The 15,885-nt window shown below is 44.7% G+C and overlaps 1 protein-coding gene across 3 annotated transcripts in view; it reads right to left on the bottom strand.

Annotated features, from left to right (window-relative positions):
* Positions 1 to 15,885, bottom strand: part of MSH2 (mutS homolog 2) — a 99,317-nt gene that overhangs the window by 32,423 nt on the left and 51,009 nt on the right. The gene's annotated exons all lie outside the window — the stretch shown is intronic.

Genomic DNA, 15,885 nt, shown 5'->3' on the forward strand with positions numbered 1-15,885 from the left:
TTAGTCATTTCGTTTGATTTGGTTTAATAGTTTTTGTACATCATTTCATAATTCAGTATTGTTTGTGTCAGATGATATTCTTAGCTGGAGAGAGTTTTGCTGAGTCGCACACAAAGCCTCCTCTGGCTGGACACTCCGCAGGCTGCTGTGTTTGAAGCTCACCTCACTGGGTCCCATGTACGCTAAGCCTTTTTGAGTCTAAACAGATTCTAAGTACTACCCCTTGCTAGAGTATCCCTCTTGAGACTTGACACCTTATGGTCCAACTGCCTAGCCCCTGGGACTAGTGTGGTCTCATCAGACTTCCCCATAACTTACATACACCTCTTCCCAGAACTCCAGCCTCATGGGAACTCTGGGTTTACAGTAACCCCTTTAGGGATATGTAGTGTTCTGCATTTTCAGTTTTTACCTATTTTCACTGATAAATTACCAGGTTTTTTAATTAAAGGAGTTGGGTTTTTACTGATTTACACCTGTTTATCAATCCACTCAGTATTTTTTTCAGGTACTTATTTTTGTTAAACACTGCTTTACACAGTTCTTGTGTCCGGCAGCTTTGTGACTGAAGCAGTTCCAACAAAGCAAAGAACACAAACAAAGTGGTGGTTGGAAAAAAAAATGTTAATACTGCACTCTGATTGGCTCACAAGGCGACGCAGCTCCACTATTTCTTTGCATTCATTTAGTGCAGTACTGAATTTAAACAGGAAACCCTCCACAGAAAAAGATAAGGTAAATGGTAAACATGGGGAAGAAACACAAATCTATGCCTGAATACCAACAAGAAAATCAGTGATTAGAAATTTGCACTAAAAGTAAAGACAGGAACGAAGAAAATGCATTGCACTGCAAGTACTACAGCGTTGAGATCAGTGCTCAAGCAGAAAACGGAGCTGTTTCTAGAAATTCTTCTGACCCCAGAGCACAAGAATACCAAAACCTTCAATGCTATGCTCAGCAAGAAATGGGAGACAACTCTGGCCTGTAATCTCAACCCTGAAGTGTTTGGTGCTGAAGATTCTTTCTGGAATGTCATCCAAGTCATGCATCCCTTCCTCAAGGTGAATTTTGCAGCAGACTACAGCTGTTATGCCAGAAAGTTTCAACCATTTGCCACTAAAGATGAAATTTCAAATCTGAAATGAAAATGTACTACTTACATGAACGTGCCTATCTCCGACAATGTGAAACTGGATGTGCTGGCTTTCTGGAACAGTCATCAAGACACCACTTCCCAACTTCAGCAAAGTGGCATGGTGAGCTTTAAGGGCACCCCCTGGATCTACTGATGCAAAGCACTTATTTTCAAAGTTGGATTACCTCCAAGACAGCAAGAGGCTCACAACATGAGTGAGGATACTTTGAAGAAAATTATGCAGGAGTACACAAACCAGGATTTTCTGAAAAAACTACTAGTTCTGTGAGAAAAAAGACCTTTGTACATAAAAATAATTTTCAATTATACTGTAGAGTAAACTGTGTATGATATGCAACAAAGAGCCCTGTGGCACGTTATAGACTAACAGATGTATTGGAGCATGAGCTTTCGTGGGTGAATACCCACTTCGTCTGTTAGTCTAGAAGGTCCACAGTACTCAGTCACTTTTTACAGATACAGACTAACATGGCTACCCCTCCAAAACTTGACACCATGCATATATTATTAAAGTTTTTATTCTTTTTTCCCTGATTTGTTAATTTTTAACCTGATTTCATCCTTGTTTTAATGTTTGGAAAATAAATACTAAAAAATACAATGGAGAATTTTTCAACAAATAAAAACTGAAAACATGGAACACTAGGGATATACAAGAGCGAACACAAACAGACAGACTTTGCACAGGATTCTGAACACAAACTACTCTTTACTTAGCAGCACAAGAGAGACACAGAATAAACATGCCTATAGGCATCTTCCTGTCTCCCATTCCTCACCATTCTGGAGAGTTCGTGAGGCTTGTGAAGAGTCCTCTGGGGTATCCAGGATCCTTCCCCTGCAGCTCATGTTTTCACTTCAGAATCAAAGATCCTCTTGTCAGCTTACTCTCTCTGACCTTGGCTGGTCCTGCAGTTAAACAGGACCACCCACTACAAAAGCATGCACATTTCTCTCTCCTGACCAATGCTTACTGCATATCTGAGTCTTGAGTTTAAGTATCCCCCTATCATCACCTGGCTGCTGTATGTTGCTGGTGAAGTGGAAAGTTGGTTGGACTGGGTTTCTGGCTCAGACAACCTCCTTATCACACTCACTGTTCAGTCACATCACTATACTTAACCATTAAACCTGGTAGGTACATACTACAACCCATCAGCAAAATATGGCTTTCACATCCACAGAGGCAATTCCATGATGTAACAGTTTCATAACAAGTTCATAACATCAACCAGAATTCATAAGTTATACACAGACAGATTCCCCAAATTGCCTCAGGCTGATATGTGACTGAGCCATTTACATCTGAAATAGATAGATTTGAATATTTATTTGCATGCAGATAGCTCAGCAGTAGTAAACAAACATGTTTGTTGGAGAGGGATGAGATGACTGTTACATGATTCTCACACACTCTGCATAGCCACCTAGCTACATAAACCTAGCAGGCAAACCACAAGGATGGGGTGTTCTAAAACAGCAACCCTTTTGGAAATAGGCAAGTGCTTCAGTGCAAGCTTCTAACAATTAAATACACTCTATAGGGTTATGAAAGGCAGCCTACAGTGCATTTTCTGAAATCTTTTCCAATTTCAACCCAATTTTCCTTAGACCAGGTATACAGTCCACAGGTTTCCTTGCAGTCAGGTTAAGTAATTTTAGAGATACGGTTTGATTAACTCATTACCTTATTGTTTCCTCCTTCATGTGTTTGTCCTACCTCATTAATTGGTTTACATGCAACATCATCAGTATGGACACTCACTCAAGATGTCCTAATAAGCAACAGTGCTCAAGCAGAACAATTGGACAGGTAGCCTACACTATCCTGACTCTAGTTTTTCCACCTGAAAGCTGTGCACCAAGAAAGCCTTCTTGCATGGAACTTGGTGAAAAAATCCTGCATCTGGACTGATTATCACCTGCCTGACATATCAAGAAGACTGATCCATTCACCTACAAGAACAGCAGCCACATCACAGAAACTAATTTCACACAGACCAAACAGCTACTAGGCGCTACAGATTCTCATTCCCTACCAACCAGGACTGCACACAGACTCACAAAGTTGAAAGGCTCCCACGTTCCATTTCAAGCCAAATCCAGTTCCCCTCTTACGCTCCAAAGCCAGTAATCACAAAAAGGCAAAACATGAAAAATAGTTTTCAGCATTTATAGCCATAGACTCCTAGCAATGTGTATCTTGGTTTGCACTGCTTCCAGTAAGTCTGTAGGAGCCAACAAATTGATCGCCCTACTCCAACTCCTGTAAACAGATCTGTTATCACCTGTGCCACATTCAAGTATTCGAAGACTATACTCAACTAGTCTATCCTTGACTAGCAGATGCTGAAACAGAACTGTTACCTTGGAGAATGTGGTCAAATGCAAGCTGATTAAGCTAATACTTAATGTTTTATAAACCTTAACTGTGAGAATTTAACTGACTAGATGTTGCAGCTTACTAAAAAACAAACACAAAGGAGTTCCTAAATTATTTGGTTAAAAAAAATAAATCAAATCTGCCATTCCATATAAAACTTCTCAGAATAATAAAATAATCATTTATTATCCCAAAATAGAACATTGGAGAGTTTAATATTTTTTTTACTGATTGTAGCCTTAACTGTATTTAGAAAAGTTGCCCAACACAGAAGCTATTCTCTTCTCCTCCATAAAGTCATCTCTTCATTCTGTGTGCATCTGCCAATCTGGAGTGAGAAATTTAAAAAACGAACATGTGGCCTCCCAATAGTTTTCAGACATTAAAAAGCTTTTTTATGGCAACATTCTGCCATATAACTATGGAAAAATCTACCAGGAGAACCTAGGGAAACACTGAAGGGCTGGACTTATTCCCTCTAGGGCTTCCAATAAGAGCAGAAATAAAAAAAAGAGAGTCATCACCACTGTTGCACACATTTTTAACTGTAAGAGCACGTCAATAATTTCTTCATGGCTGAAACTGATACTGAATTGTAAAATGAAAGACTCTTCAATTGCAATATAGCTGAATGTTCACCTGGCTTCAGAAATTAAGGAGTACAAACATGCAGTTATTTTCAATGGAATCTGCCATAACAGGTCAAAAGATTTCTATTTCCATTCTGGGCATGGAATAGTAGATGTGTAACAGTCATGAACTGACAGATGTTTCTGATACAGCAATACCAGGGCATTACCTTAGACCATCCTGTGCTTTGCTGCACATTGGGCTACCCACATTTGCCATCCTTACCTGTCAACTGTCCTTCTCTCTAAATCTTCCCATTTCATGTTGAGATGCTTGATGTTGTTCAGAACTGTTAGTTTCCATGTTATTCGTGGTTTTGCTCTCATTCTTCTTGCATTTTCTGGCTTCCATTCAATGGCTGTATTTGGTAAGCACTCTTTTTCCATTCTCAGCACATGTCCCAGTAACTGATGTCTTCCGGGGATTATTTGTGAGAGGGTGCCTTGTCCAGTAATTTTTTTGACTTCATTTGTCTTCCTATCTCTGTGTGTTATTCCCAATATTCTTCTCAGACATCTGTGATGAAATGCATCCAGCTTTTGCGTATCTTTCTTGGTAAGCTGCCATGTCTCACTGCTATTATGTTGTGATGGCAATAATTGCTTTGTACACATTCAGTTTTGTCTTGAGGGAGATATTCCTGAGTTGCCAGATGTTTCTGAGTCTTCCAAATGCAGTGTTTGCCTTCCAGATTCTTCTTATTTTCTCAGAACTAGTACCATCTTGGCTGATGGTACTTCCAAGATACATAAAATTGTCCACCTTCTCCAGTTTCTCTTCTTCAGTTCTGATTTCTGTCCCTGTAGTCCCCATTAACATAACTTAACATTTCTTTGCATTGTATCTCAAACCTAATTTCTCCATTACTTTTTACTTGGTTTGTGCATTTTTGTAGTCCATTGGAATCTTCATTGATAAGAGCGATGTCGTCAGCAAAGTCTAGATCAAATAGCCTTGAATTGTTCCATTTTAGGCCATATGTATCACTGTTGCATTGTTTTAATCCATGTATATTCACTTACCAGAGCATTAGACTGAATGCAAACCTCCTAACTCAGTGTTAACTAAAAAAAGAGAAGATCTAACTACCTCCCTCCCTTCTTACCTCCTGCCTACCACCAAAAAAGTCTTTTTTTAGCTTGCCAAGATTTAGTTTTCTCAGGACTGCTGGTGTGTGTTAACAAACACAGACATATTCAGTAATGTTAAAAATGTACATAGGTGGATAATAAATAAGCTACAGCCCAAATCCCGCAAACACTTAAGTAGGTGCATATATTTACTCATTAGTAATTAAAATCTATTCCATTTGGACCCTTCTAGGCAATGCTGTAGTCTAATGCACTATTTTTACATGTATAGAGTGCCAAGCCTATGGCAAAAAGTGGTTACTAATCAAATACAGGAATGGAAAAAAGTTATCCAGTTACCAACATTTATTACAGCTATTTAAGTGAATAAGTCATTATGGGACTGCAAATATATCTGGTGCTTTTCAAATTGTGTTCTTTGATACTTACCCCAGAAAGCTTACTCTGAATGGATTACTAACATAACTTATTTGCTATTGGCACCTTGTAACTCTCTCATACCTTATTCTCTATTAGATTCAGCCATTATATTTAAATCTGATAAAAATCTAACAAAATACAAAGCCGGAAGGCATAAATTTTAATACTCATACTGAGGAAGGTTTGTTGTTCCAGTACAACCACAGCTGGGAAATCAACAACCATTTTAATTAACTCCTATGACTTGAAAACAAATTCCACATAATGCATTTTATGAGGTGCCACTAAAAATATCCAATTCATTATTTTGTTTAGCAGAAATGCAATAAAAACATCAAGTTAGAATGCATTTGAAGGGTAAAGGCTTAGCACAGTTGTTGGAAAAGAACAGATGTCCCAAGGCATAACACTAAATCAACAGATGGCCTCCAACTAGTGTAAGGTTCTAGATCTCTATTAGCATATACTGTAAATTCTAGCATTTTTGTCAGTCATCAACCTTTCTTCCTTTAAGCAAAAAGTGAAAGCCAATTATTAATCTATACCACCAAAATGGAACACAGATGAAAAAGTGATGTCTCCTTTGGAGACAAGTGTGTATATTCAAAATTAAAGCCTGTACAATTTTCAAAAGTTATTATCTTAGCTGATAGGGAAACCCCCCCCCTTGACCCTACCTTACCCAAGGCCCCAGGCTTTTTGCTGAGAATAGAGTAAGAGTAGGCCCAAAAGCCTTTAGCTAAGAGCAAGAGTTATAACTTTTGCTAAACTTGTTTTTCTGTACAAAGGGCATGCTGAGGCAGAAAGATGTGGTCAGGGCCCCAGAAAGAGGAACTAGAATTGGATAAAGAGGAACCAGAATATCTGTTAAGTTACAACATAGCCTTATGACACATTCGTGACATAAGAGTGGGTGGATCGACACTTGTGCACCTTTATAACAATTAAAAACGATAATTATAGCAACCCTTGAAATGTTATCTATTTGGAATAGTGAAACTTTCACAGCCAACATGAGAAAACATTATCAGTAAGACCATGTTTTAGCCATGGGTATTTTTAGTAAAAGTAATGGACAGGTCACGGGTAGTAAACAAAAATTCATGGCCCATGACCTATCCACGACTTGTACTACCCCTTGGGTCCTCTTGGGGGTGGGGCAGGGCAGACCAGGGGTGCCACGGGTGCTGGGGCAAGGGGTGGGCAGCAGCGTGTGGTCTGGGACCCTCACTGCTGCTGGGGGGAGGGGAGAGTTGGTGGGGCTGGCAGGCTCCCTACCTGGCTCTGCATGGCTCCCCAGAAGGGGCGACATGTCCCTCGGCTCCTAGGCAGAGGCGTGGCTAGGGAGCTCTGCACACTGCCTCAATCCCGAGTGCTGGCTCTGCAGTTCCCATTGGCCAGGAAGCACAGCCAAATGGGAGCTGCAGGGACGGCAGCAGCACACGGAACTGCCTGGCCGCATCTCTGGCTAGGAGCAGAGGGACATGTTGCTGCTCCCAGGGAGCCGCCCCAAGGTAAGCGCCGCCCAGAACCCCCACCTGCCCCTCACCCCAACCCCCTGCCCCAGCCCCCTCCCACACCCAAACTCCTGCTGCCGGGGGTGAGGGAGGCGTGGTGGCCCGAGACTGCCTGAGCAGTGGCTGGCGCAGCTGGCCATGGGGTAGCCTGAGCTCCTCAGGCAGCGTCCGCGTCAGCCACACCGGCCACTGCAGAAGTCCTGGAAAACCATGGAATCCATGACTTCCATGACAGACTTGCACTTTAATTATCAGTAATAAAAAGTTTTCCTGAAATGACTGAAAAAATATATTGTGAACAGAATGTTAATATAAAGTACTAGCCAGCTGGGGAAATTAGTGACATTTATGAATCATGTTTGCTATTTTACACTTCAAAAATTACTGTTATAGAAATGCATAGGAGATAGAGAAAAAGTTGTGTGAAAATAAAACAAAACTTTATGGTTGCTTCACCCATTTTAGTGAAAGGACATCAAGATGTCAACTTTGAATTTTCAGGACTGTTGAACATAGTGTACAATAATCAATTGTGATCATTGCCACTTACTTTCTGAAACAGACCAAAAGGTCAGGGTTTTCTCTCTCAAAATCAGAGGTGTTGGGTTGGGTTGGAAGATTCTACAACCTCCCTTGGAAGCCTATTCCAGAACTTAAATATACTCACAGTTAGAAAGTTTTTCTTAAAGTCCATCTTAAATCTTGCTTGCTAAAGACTAAGATCAATATTTCTTGCACTACCTTCAGTGAACATGGAGAACAATTGATCACCAAACTATTACTAACAGCCGTTAACATATTTGAAGACTTATCAAGTCCCCACCTCAGTCTTCTTTTCTGAAGACTAAACACGTACAGTTTTCTTAATTTTACCTCATAGGATTTGAAAAAACTGAGCTTTTTAAAAAAATCATTTTTGTTGCTCTCCTCTGGATTCTTTCCAGTTTGACTGCATTTTTCCTAAAGTATGGAACTCGGCACTGGACACAGTACTCCAGCTGCGGCCTCACCACTGCTGGGTAGAGCAAGATTACATCCTGTGTCTTACTACATACAACATTTCTGTTAACGTACTCCAGAATATAAGCCTTTTTTGCAACAGCATCACACTTGACTCATTTAATTTGTGATTCATTGCAACACCCAGATCCTCTCCTGTAGTACTACCATCTAGCTAGTTATTCTCCATTTTGTAATTGTGAATTTGATTTTTCCTTCCTAAGTGAAGTACTTTGCACTCGTCTTTATTGAATTTCATCTTTCATGTCTTCTTCACTGACCTGACATAAAATAGAAAGTTTTGCCAAAAATCTTATACAGGTGATCTACAGTATCCAGGGTCGGTGCAAGGAAGTTTCGTGCCCTAGGCAAAACTTCCACCTTGCGCCCCCCAACAGCCCTGCAGCAGCTCCCTGCCCCCTCCCCCGCCCTGAAGTGTGCCGCCCGTCCCCATGGCAGCTCCCCACCCCCTGGCCTGAGGACCCCTGCGGTACCTCCCAACCCCAGCTCACCTCTGCTCCATGTCCTCTCCAAGCAGGACTGCACAGTGGAACCCCTGGGCTGGCGGCAACGGCGTGCTGACCCAGGGGACCTCCCTGGGTTGCCAACGGGGCGCCAGGGCAGCCCAGAGGATTCCGAGGGCCTGGGATCTTCGGCGGCAGGGGGCCCTTCTGCTCCGGGACCCGCCACCGAAGTGCCCCAGAGACCCGCCACGGGGCCCCTCCACCGCCGAATTGCCGCCGAAGCGGGACCAGCTGCCGAAGTGCCCCGGAGACCCGCCATGGGGCCCCCCCACCACCGAATTGCCGCCAAAGCGGGACCAGCTGCCGAAGTGCAGCCGGGTCTTCAGCGGTAATTCTGTGGTACAGTGCCCCCGCCGCGGGTCTTCGGAGCACTTCGGAGACTGGTCCCAGAGCAGAAGGGCCCCCCACCACCGAATTACTGCCGAAGACCGGGCTGCATGTCAGCAGTGGGTCTCACTTCGGTGGTAATTCACCGGCGGGGGGTCCTTCCGCCCCGGAGCGGAAGGATCGCCCGCCAGCGAGGACCGGGAGCAGAAGAAGCTCCAGGGGCCCGGGCCCCACGAGTGTTTTCCTGGGCTCCTGGAGCGAGTGAAGGACCCCACTCCAGGGGCCTCAAAACTCTCGTGGGGGCCCCTGCGGGGCCTGGGGCAAATTGCCCCTCTTGTCCCCCTCTCTGGGCAGCCCTGCTGGTGCGCTGACCCAGAGGAAGCCCTGGGCTGCGGGCTGCCGCGGCAGCGCGCTGACCCGGGGGACCCCCTGGGCTGCGGGCTGCCGCGGCGGCGCACTGACCTGGGGGACACTGTGGGCTGCTGGCTGCCGCGGCGGTGCACCGACCCAGGGGACACCGTGGGCTGCCGGTTGCCGCGGCGGCGCTCTGACCCGGGGAACGCCCTGGGCTGCCGGCTGCCACGCCCTGACCCAGGGAAAGCTCTGGGCTGCCGGCTGCCGCGGCGGCGCCCTGACCCGGGGAACCCCCTGGGCTGCCAGCTGCCGCTGGCAGCTCAGACTCCCTCTCTGTCCCAGCAGCAGCGGCTGCTCAACCATTTAAAAAAAAATTGGGGGGCGCTTTTTGGCACCCCCAAATCTCGGGGCCCTAGGCAACCGCCTAGTTCGCCTAAATGGTTGCACCGGCCCTGATGGTATCTTACAATGAAGTAAGTTAATACAGGTTTTTTTTTTCTTCATAGGAAAAAGCTTCTCTATGCTGGAAAGTAAAGTTAACTTTTATATCTGGATCAATTATTTGCCACAAAGGCAACATATTAGTGATGCACACTCGATTCAATCAAATAATGTTACATGTACTTGACACTACATCAGTAGAAAAAAATATCATGAATATGCACTGGTCACATGCTAGAATTACGAGTCCTGGAATAGGTTCACTGACAGCACCAAAACCGTGGGATTTATAAACACTTCACAAGTGAAAATTAGTGGTTCTACACAAGTCTCTATGGAAAAACAGTTTCAGACGGTAGTTATTTATATGTCCATCCAGGGACAAGTGACAAGAAATGCAGAACAATTGACAATTATTGTTCGGTAAACAGATGTAGAAGTCGCACAGTATTCAGGCTACAGGACAAACACTGATATTTAATACCATTTAGGAACACTTCATTGGCCTCTTCAGAAAGTCAGAATTGCAAAGATCTTTAAAGCCAAATGTATGGCAGAAACGGTTTAACTTCCTTGTTCTGCTTATACAATTGCTTGAGAGGTGGTAATCTTACTGTAATTTTGATATTAGTGAATGAACTGCACATTTCCAGTGCACCCAAAAACTGAAGATAAAGTATATTTAGGATATAGAGATGGAATACAAGCATTAACCAATGTTGCAGCACAGGGCCTATTGCCAAAGAGAAACGGGACATCCCTAAATTAGTGAAAGCAGCGAAGAGTCCTGTGGCACCTTATAGACTAACAGACGTACTGGAGCATGAGCTTTCGTGGGTGAATACCCACTTTGTTGGATGCATAAATTAGTGGGGTGTGAAAGTATGGATAAGGAAAAAGAAGTTGGAAACCGTATGCATATGTATGCAACCTTAGTAGGGTTGTGCTGGGGTGGAAGTAAGGATGGGGAATGCATGAGGAGACGCTAGGATGACCACTACAGACGGGCAGGAGAAAGTAATGACTGACACTCTGGGGTTCCCGGCAGGAGATGTGAGTGATAGTAGTTATAAGGCTAAACACTTTGCACTATTTCTATCCGCTGTTGTATTTCAGTACTTGTGGCACTGTTTAGCTGCATAACAAAATTATTAATAAAATGGTTGGGTAGTTATATGTGAATATTTCTGATGTCACTATCATGTGTTCTTACAGGTCTTTCATTTGCATATTGATAATATTCCTGATGTTGTGGGCATAAAGAGACTGAACATTTGCTGGACTGCAGTCTGAAAGACTGATCATTAATCAATACCCATTTATTAATTAGGCTTTACCAGTCATTTTTCTTTGTCAGTATTGTCAATTTGTCATTTGTATTTTATTTGATCTCAAAACAATTAAAATACATATCCGATTTCTAGAGTAAAATGTTTGCTTTACTTATTTGCATTACGATAGTGCCTTTGGACCCTAGTCATGAACCGGGACCCCACTGTGCCATGTTGTACAATCACAATGATTCCTGCCCTAAGGCACTAACAATCTAAGTCCTGGGCTACACTGACGGGGTGTTCGAACTAAGATACGCAATTTCAGCTACGCTATTCGTGTAGCTGAAGTCGAAGTATCTTAGTTCGACTTACCTGGCCATCATCACGGTGGCGAGTTGACTGCCGCGATTCCCCTGTCAACTCTGCTTACTCCTCCTGCCGAGGTGGAGTACAGGCGTTGATTCGCAGATCGATTTATCGTGTCCAGAAGAGATGCGGTAAATCGATCCCTGATACATCGAACACTACCCGCCGATCCAGGGGACAGTATAGACGTACCCTTAGTATAAGACATGAGAGAGTGGCACAGGCAGGGGCATACAAGAAACAATATTGGTCAGCATGGTAGGCATTGGTCTCTGCACATCAGCAGCCTAGCCACTGTCAAGTTTTTTGCAGACAATGTGACAATATTTTTTTGCAGGCAAGAGTTCTGAGGAGGAATTAAAAAGGTGCATAAGGAGATACCATGGCAGATGTTTTCAGGGAGAACCTACCAAACATGAGGGCCAGCACGGGTGAAAGCAGAATGTTTGACTGAAAATTTAACAAGTGCGCAATGGAAGCCGTCATCATTGGCAGATTGGAGGCAAGCGTTGGCCTCCATTTGATAGTGAATGAGAAATAGTAAGTAAGGTGGAGTCTGACTGAAGGGCCTTGAAAATGAATACAAGCAGTTAACTTAAAACATCAACCTAAATCAACATAGTTCCTGCACTGCTAATTTTAAGCAGCAAATTGCATACAGATTTCAACTAAGCTGTAACAAGTAACTTGCACATGATATATTTAAAATATAAATGAATGTACGCAACATAAGCATATTTAATAGATATGGAGCAGAACTTATTACATTGTGTGCTTTTTCCAATTAAGCTTCATCTAAGAATTACATCACTGCAAGGCTGCCAAGGCTCACAAGATAAAAAAGATGCACTGCCTTTTCACAGTAAGGCGGTAACAGTAAACTTTGCAAACTGAAAGTGTTAATTAGATTTCGGTAATTTCACTTTTGTTACTACCACTTCCACGTGTCCACTAACTTTCAAATACTGCTCACTTTTTAAACAAAGAATTGCATTTATACAACTTAAGAATTCCACTTCTCATACTTACTTCAGGCATGTAAACATTTCAACTCAAGAGCTTGATTTCTCCATTATTTCAAATAAATACTCATGTACAGACAAACTAGAATGTTGCAAGGATTTTCTACAGAAAGTGAGCATGAACTCCAATCTGCATAGCTACTGAAGTGCTCGTATCTTGTTTCCATGACATGCAATAAGATAAGGGAGGATGCAGAAATGTGTCAATAGGGAATTTGCTACTCTGTTAGACAGCCTACCTGTGATGGGGTATATACCAGACCCTCCGAGGCCCCGTGCTGGAGGCCTCAAGGCCCTGTTACACCCTGCCCCAAAAAAGGCAGTGGACAGGGTCCTTCATGCTGGCTTCATGCTGTGTGGGCCAAGCAGCTTAGTATAAGAAGAGCTGCAGGGCCAGAAGCAGTTCAGTTCCGTGCTGGAGCTGCAGGAGCCTGGATGGCATATGGCTGGCTGATTGAGCTGCAGAACCCCGGATAGGGCAGCAAGGCCAGAAGCTGGGGAGAGTTAGAAGGAGCCCGGAGCTGGTTGCTGGAACATCATCAGGACAAGGCCCTGAGGTAAGGGTGAAGACAGCGTGGGCCTGCGAGGAAGTGGCCCAGGATATTAGAGAAGCTGTGTGACATAGTTAAAGGGACACAGCAGAAATCTATGAGGTCCCTGTGCTGGGGCCTGGAGTAGTGGGCGGGGCCGGGTGGAAGTGGCCTGGACATTGAGGCACCCTAGATGTGAAACTGAACTATAATAGCCCAGCTGGAGGGCTGTAGCCCAGAAGCCCAAGAGGGCGAAGACATTGTCTCCAGGGAGGGAGCCCATCTGAGAGAGAGAGAGAGAGAAAGTGTGCGCGCGCGCAGGTACACACACTTGGCTGAGGGGGCGCTCATGAGAGAGGTGAGTGTTCCCTGCTACACTGATGCCAGAAGTGCAGATTTCGGGGCCGACCCCTGAAACAAGGGGACAATGGAGGAGTTGGTAAGGCTGCTGGCCCAGCAGCAGCACAGCTCTACTGCAACCCAGAGGGCACTAACTGAAGCGCAGCATGAAGCTTGCGGGGTGCTCAGCAACAGCAGGCTGCGGTGTGGGTGCTTCAGCTCCAGCAGCCGGAGCAGGAATTCCAGGAGGCATTGTTGCAGTGACTAACTAGCTCAGCAGCCTCCTCAAATCAGTTGAACTCTGGGCCGGGGATACCACTGGCCAAGCTGGGGCCACATTGTGATCTGGACACCTATTTAGTCACCTTGGAGCGGGCAGCCACAACCGCTGCTTGGGTTAAAGACACCTGGGCCACTCGCCTGGCCTCATTCCTGTCCAGGTAAGCTCAGGTGGCTTATCAGGCCCTGGATGACAAAGTGGTGAGAGATTACCAGACAGTGAAGGCTGCCATACTTGACCGTCTGGGAGTATCCCCAGAAAAACTTACCACTTGGAGCTTTTTGCCTCAGGGGCTCAACCCTGGGCCGGAGCCCAACCTCTTAAAGACTGGGCCACCCAATAGCTATGCCCTGAGGTCCACACAACTGCAGAGATCAGAGACGCGATAGTCTTAGAGCAGTACCTAGACATACTGCCAACGTCAACTCAAACATGGGCTCGGCAGCATAGACCCTACTCACTTGCTGCTGCAGTCCAGATTACAGAGGACTATTTGCTCACTGCCTGGCCTGGCAAATATGCCTCGCTGAGGTCTGACCACGGGGAGGCCCAGGGTGCAGAGAACTCTGCCCAGTTGCCAAAGGGGGCACCCAAGAGACCGGAACTGACCAGGAGGGAAGTCCCTCTGGATCCAGCCCCGGAGCACTGGTCACAATGTGTGCCTGCCAACCCGTCCCAGAGCCGCATCCCAGAAACCCCAATGAAAAGGGATCAGCCAGACCCTATTAGTGGCCCACTTTTATGCTTTCACTCTGTGAGTCCAGGACACTTCAGCCGATCTTGTCCTGTCACAGAATGGGACTTCTTAGACTGTGGGGTCCCCAAAACGTGTAGCAGCTCTGAGCCCAGGCTCGACCAATGGCATAAGGCTTATGTAGCCCAAGTCTCTAAGGGAGGCTGCACTATGCCTAGGCTGGTGTATGCAGGTTACTCCCCCGCCCTGTTTTGAGAGTCCTTGCTTGACTGTAGCGACCTCAAATATGACTCCCTTGTGATATTCTATACCTTGGGGGAGCATACTGTAACCCCCCATATTCCTCATTTTCATATAATCCTGATCTCACATATAAAGCATGCCTTGTAAGGTATCAGGGGAAAGGTTATGATCTGCTGAAAGTCATTTCTCTATTGATATATCATACATCATTAATGCATACGAAGTTATGAGAATTGTGTAGTATGGTTGTCACTAAACATGCTGTAAGTTGGGGAATCAGCCAGATATTAGCTTTCCAGAGGCAACAGCAAGGAAAGTAACCAACACCCAGGTGGAGTGTCTCATAGACTCATAGATTTTAAGGTCAAAAGGGACCGCTATGATTGTCTAGTCTGACCTCCTGCACAATGCAGGCCACAGACTCTCACCCACTCACTCCTGTAATAAACCCCTAACCTATGTCTGAGCTACTGAAGTCCTCAGATTTAAGTCCTCCCAGCAGCACGAGGAAGATCAGACTCACCTCCACCTCCAGGAGCTTCCTCCGGCTGCAGGAAGCTCCTCGGCTGCCGCCTTCAGAGCCCAGCTCTGACTGATAGGAGCACAGAAGTGAGGCTGGCAAGCCTGCGACCCCCTCCACTCACACAACAGCCTTGCAATGCCCCCACAACCCCCTTTTTGGGTCAGTACCCTCCCTCCCCTGGTGACATCTGAAAATGTGAAATTGACTAATTTTCAAATCCTATGGCCATGAAATTGATCAGAATGGACCATGAATTTGGTAGGGCCCTACTCATCCCTTTTGAATTTAAAACAGTCAATGTCTTGTATTGCAATGATTCTCTCTGAGCTAAGGACAACTGGATAGAACTCCCTTCAGAGCCCAAAGTGACTGCTCCAAGATCCTCTAGATGAGTGGCTGCACAGTACAGCTGGTGCAAAAATTACTGTGAAAAATATTTATTGAAATGTTGACAATTTTCAACCAATTGTAGGGCAGAGTAACACTGAGACTTCAATCCTCTCTAGGGCTGAATGCGCTCTTTTGCTCACTAGGGCCTTGGGAGACTGGCTGGATCTATGAATCTAACTGGCTTTGTAGCATTATCAGAAAGCTAACCCTAGGCACCGAACCTGCTTTCCATCCTTTTCAAGTCACCTGTGTAACCACCTTGTAACTCAGATTTAAATCTAACAGTTGGTCTGAAACAGTTGGTCTAAAACTGTCACTCTGCTCCCCAGATATCAGAATCCAAACTCAAAAAATAACTCATTTATACTCAATAGACTAC

This window comes from Gopherus flavomarginatus, chromosome 4, assembly GCF_025201925.1.
Source record: "Gopherus flavomarginatus isolate rGopFla2 chromosome 4, rGopFla2.mat.asm, whole genome shotgun sequence".
NCBI classification, from domain to species: Eukaryota; Metazoa; Chordata; order Testudines; family Testudinidae; genus Gopherus; species Gopherus flavomarginatus.